Source organism: Rattus rattus, chromosome 5 (assembly GCF_011064425.1).
Source record: "Rattus rattus isolate New Zealand chromosome 5, Rrattus_CSIRO_v1, whole genome shotgun sequence".
NCBI lineage: Eukaryota > Metazoa > Chordata > Mammalia > Rodentia > Muridae > Rattus > Rattus rattus.
The window spans coordinates 58,783,627-58,789,237 of NC_046158.1; the positions used below are offsets into that span (position 1 = coordinate 58,783,627).

A 5,611-nucleotide genomic window follows, 5' to 3' on the forward strand; every position below is an offset into this window, starting at 1 on the left:
TAAATAGTCATCAATTAAAAACTTAATGTTCAACATATTATATCTTTTCCCAGGGACAAAGATATGACCCATGCCTCACTCCTTTTATCAATAATAAGAGTACAGAAAGTCTAGCACATGGTTTATTAAGACAGCGGTTATGGCATGGCAGAATCAGACCCACCAATTATATATATATATAATATACATATAATATACATATAATATACATATAATATACAATTATATATATATAATATACATATATACATAATATATATTCATACACACATATAAATATATGATAATATATCTAGCTACCTAAAAAGTAGAAATACTTGTTCATTCTGCTTACATATCAACATAAATAGCAAGATCACCAATATAATATAAAATAAAAGCCTAACTGAATATGTCAGATATGACTTCACCTTTCCCAGAACTTTTTGGGTCATTTTATTGTGATGATGTCTCTGAAAACCAGATTATGCTGATGTACTAATTATAATTTGCTTGGTGAGACTATTCATTACTCTTACCTTTGTATACTAACATTCCTGGCCAAAGATGCATGGGGTGCCCAATCAACATGTCAGCAGTTCTGATGTGTATAATTTTAGAACAATGAAAGTGTTAATTAATACCTCATTGTTGAATGATTTTTGCAAGGAAGTAATAAAGAAATATGTTCAGTTAGAGAGAGTGCCAACAGAACAATAAGAGGACTCCATACACAGCTTTGGATAATGACATTATTAGGATGTACCACTTATGAGTTCTATCACCTGTCCTATATCCTTTGTCATTCCTGAACACTATAAGAAGCTTCTCAGAAGAAGAGTATGATTATAATATCAGATGAGAGTCTGATGACATGCCCCACTCTTACTCATTTCATTGCCTTGATTGATGTCCAGTGTCTTCTGCAGATCACTACAGTAGCCATGATGGCCAAGGCCAGAAAAGCTTAGAAAAAATAACTTTATTACAATATACATAGTACCCTGGTGACTTTAGATACTGAGCTACTGAGAACTGCACTATTTCACTAGCTCTTTTATTTTGGCAGATGGTTTGAGATCATTTGCTTAAGGAGTTGAGTTCCTATACTTGGAATGAAACTTTCTTTGCTCCGTAGTGGTCAGATAAAATTAAAAGAAATGACTTTCTCCTGGGCCAGACTACTAGCTAGTCTGCTCCAGGAAGAGGTTATATCCTGAGACATACCAGAGTATCTGCTGCAATCAGCATTTGAAGATCTGCTGTACTCAGAACATTTGAGAACATATCCTGAAGCATACCAGAAGAACCACTGCACTCAAAATATTTGATACCACATCCTGAAGCATCACAGGAGATCTCTGCTACACCCAGAGCATCTGACACCACAACCAGAGACATCCCAGGAAATTCAGTGCACCCATGACACCACAGGTTGAAGGCATCCCAGTAGTTCTTCTGTACGCAGGGCATTGGAGCAATTGACCCCAAATTCTGAAGACTTCCTAGGAACTCTGCCACATGTAGCACAACTGACACAAAACACTGAAAGGCTATCTGGAGTTCTGCTGTACACAAGGAAACAAAAACCACAATCCATTGACGCCCCGATCCCCACCCCCACCCCAGAGAACAGCTTCACATAGGATAACAGTGTGACTGTCGCTCCTCTGAAGATCCAACAATCTGAAGGCCTCCCAAAAGAACTACTGCAGCCAGGGCAATAAATCAGCAGCTTCTCTACCCCTCTGAAGACCCTCCAGTTGGAAGGCCCCACAAGAGGTCTGCTACAGTCAGGGCAACAGGCCTACCAGAAGACTTGTTGCAACCCAGGAACAAAGGAGACACACTCCAGACAAAAAGTCACACAGACCAGCAAACACTATGGATAACCAGATGGTAAAAGGCAAGCAAAAGACCATAAAAAACTCAGTTCACCCACCACAGCAAACCCTGAATATACCAACCCACCTGAAAATCAGGAAGCTGACCTAAAATCCTACTCCCTGAAGATAATAGAGTCCTTTAAGGAAAATATAAATATCTCACTGAAAGAAATACAGGAAAAGACAGGTAAACAGGTAGAAGCCCTTAAAGAAGAAACAAATAAATCCCTTAAAGAAATACAGGAAAACACAATCAAACAGGTGAAGGAATTGCATAAAGTGGTCCAAGACCTAAAAGAGGAAGTAGAAACAATACAGAAAACACAAATGAAGACAAAGCAGGAAATGGAAAACCTAGGAAAGAGGTAAGGAATTACAGATGTAAGTATCACCAACAGAATACAAGAGCTAGAATGGAGAATCTCAGGTGTAGAAAATACTGTAGAAGAGATTGACACAATGATCAAAGAAAATGCAAAACATAAAATACTGCTAATGCAAAACATCCAGGAAATTCAGGACACAATGAAAAGACCAAATCTAAGAATAATTGGAATAGAGGAGAATGAAGATTCCCAGCTCAAAGGACTTGAAATCATGTTCCACAAAATCATAGAAGAAAACTTCCCCAACCCAAAGAAAGAGATGGCCATAAAGGAACAAGAAGCCTACAGAATACCAAACAAATGGGACCAGAAAAGAAAATCCTATTGTCACATAATAGTCAAAAAACTAAACACAGAGAACAAACAAAGAACATTAAAAGTTGCAAGGAAAAAAGGCCAAGTAACATACAAAGGTAGACCTATCAGAATTACACCACATTTCTAAATAGAGACTATGAAAGTCAGAAGACCATGGTCAGAGGTCATGCAGAATCTAAGAGAAGACAAATGCCAGCCCAGGATACTATACCTAGAAAAACTCTCAATCAACATAGATGGAGAAACCAAAATATTCCAGGAAAATAACAAATTCAATCAGTATCTATCTACTAATCCAGCCCTCAGATGACTCTAGAAGGAAAACTCCAAAATGAAGAAGATATCTCTATTAAAGGAAAGACAAGATATTAAGTATCTCACACCAAAGCTGAAAGGAGAGAACCACAAGCATATAAAGCTACCTACAAAAACAAATATAACAGGAACTAACAGTCATCTGTCTTTATCTCTCAATATTAATGGACTCAACTCACCTATAAAAAGACATAGGCTAACAGATTGGATATGCAAATAAGGTCCTGCATTTTACTGCATACAAGAAACACAAATACAGCACCATCTCAGAGTGAAAGGATGGAAAAGGATCTTCTGAGCAATTGTTCCCAAGAACCAAGCCGGAGTTGCCATCTTAATATCCATTAAAATAGACTTTGAACCAAAAGTTATCAAGTGTGATGAGGAAGGGAATTTTATATTCATCACAGGGAAAATCAACCAAGAGGAAGTTTCAATTCTGAACATCTATGCCCCAAATGCAAGGGCACCCACATTCATAAAAGAAACTTTACTAAAACTCAGAACACACATTGAAGCCCAAACAATTGTAGTGGGAGATTTCAACACCACACTGTCACCAATAGACAGGTCACTGAAACCGAAACTAAACAGAGACACAGTGAAACTAATAGAGGTTATGAACCAAATGGATTTAATAGATATCTACAGAACATTTCACCCTAAAACAAAAGTATACACCTTCTCAGCACTCGTTCTTTCTCCAAAATCAAGCATATAATTGGTCAAAAACAACCCTCAAGAGATAGAAGAGGATTGAGAAAATCCCATGCATCCTATCAGACCACCATGTCCTAAAGCTGTTCTTCGATAACAGCAAAAGCAACAGAAAACCCACATACATGTGGAACCTGAACAACTCTCTGCTCAAGGATAATTTGTTCAAGGATGGAAAAAAAAAAGAGAGAAGTTAAAGACTTCCTGGAATTTAATGAAAATGTTGACACATCATACCGAAACTTATGGAAAACAATAAAAACAGTGCTAAGAGGAAAATTCATAGCACTATGTGCCCTAGTAAAGAAACTGGAGAGATCCTACACTAGCAACCTAATAGCACACCTGAGAATTCTGGAACAAAAAGAAAAAAACTCACCCAAGACGAGTAGAAGGCAAGAAAGAGTCAAACTCAGGCCGAAATCAACCAAATAGAAATGGAACAATACAAAGAATCAGCAAAACCATAAGCGAGTTCTTTGAGAAAAATCAACAAGATAGATAAACCCCTAGCCAAAAAAACTAAAGGGCCCAGATGGCGCAGTAAACAAATGAACAAAATCAGAAATGAAAACAGAGACATAACGACAGAAATGGCGGAAATTCAAAAAATCATCAAATCCTACTACAAAAACCTATACTTAGCAAAACTGGAAAATCTAGATAAAATGGATGGTTTTCTACGCAGGTACCACATACCAAAGTTAAACCAAAAGCAGATAACTTTCTTTTCCTTTCTTTCTTCTTTAACATCCAAAGCTTTATTATTTACAGTATGATCCAGGGTTAGTTTTGTAGCCTGGGCTGTTACTTCCACCACTAGCACGTTCAAACTTCCAGCCCTTGGAATGGACACAGGGTTTAATGTGACTGTGTGGAGTTCCTGGGTCCTTGTCAAAATGTAGGTACACCTCTCTACCCTTCCAAGGACCAAACAGGAGCACAGTGCCTTGGCCCTAGGGAAGGTCAGCATCTTCTCCCCAGCCTTGAGGATCTGACTTCAGCCTGACTGCTCACCCTCAGTGCACATACTTTCAGCTTGGGAAATTCCAGAATCTGCACATCATTTGTGACCTTCCCCACAACCACAGTAGTTTTGTTCTCCTGGTCAGGAAGCTTCATCTTTCAAATCATTCAAAGCAGGGACAGAGGTATCCGGTTAGTGGTGCTCATAAACAATCTTTTCAGCACAACCTGATTGAGGGTGGATTTGGTCCTTCTGGCCAGAAACATGTACACCTTGACTAGCAGCTGCAGGTAGATGTCCTGGCTCTTGGGGTCCTTGCTCTGAACCTTTCCGACATTGTTGAGGGGAAGGTCAACACACATGATGCCATTTTAATGAAGTCATTAAAAATCTCCTAACCAAAAAAACTCAGGGCCAGATGGATTTAGTTCAGAATTCTACCAGACCTTCAAAGAAGACCTCATACCAATATTCCTCAAACTATTCCATAAAATAGAAACAGAAGAAACACTACCTAATTCATTTATGAAGCCACAATTACTCTAACACCTAAACCACACAAGGACCCTACCAAAAAAGAGAACTTCAGATCAATGTCGCTCATAAATATTGATGGAAAAATATTCATTAAAATTCTTGCAAGCCAAATCCAAGAACCCATAAAAACCATTATTCATCACGATCAAGTAGGCGTCATCACAAGAACGCAAGTTTTTTTCAATAGATGAAAATCCATCAATGTAATTCACATTTAAACAAACTCAAAGAAAAAAATCTTAATCATCTCCTTTGATGAGAAAAAGCATTTGACAAACTACAATAACCATTCATATTAAAAGCATTGGAGAGATCAGGAATTCAAGGCCTATACCTAAACATAATAAAAGTAATTTACTGCAAACCAACAGTCAATATCAAATTAAATGGACAGATATTGAAGCAAACCAACTAAAATCTGGGACAAGAAAAGGATGCCCACTCTTTCCATATCTATTCAGTATAGTACTTAAAGTGCTAGCTAGAATAATATGACAAAAAAAGAG

General features: G+C 37.7%; 1 pseudogene; it reads right to left on the reverse strand.

The window, feature by feature from the left end:
* Window positions 1-4,365: 4,365 nt before the first annotated feature.
* Window positions 4,366-4,930, reverse strand: LOC116900845 (annotated as a pseudogene).
* Between the last annotated feature and the right edge of the window lie 681 nt (window positions 4,931-5,611).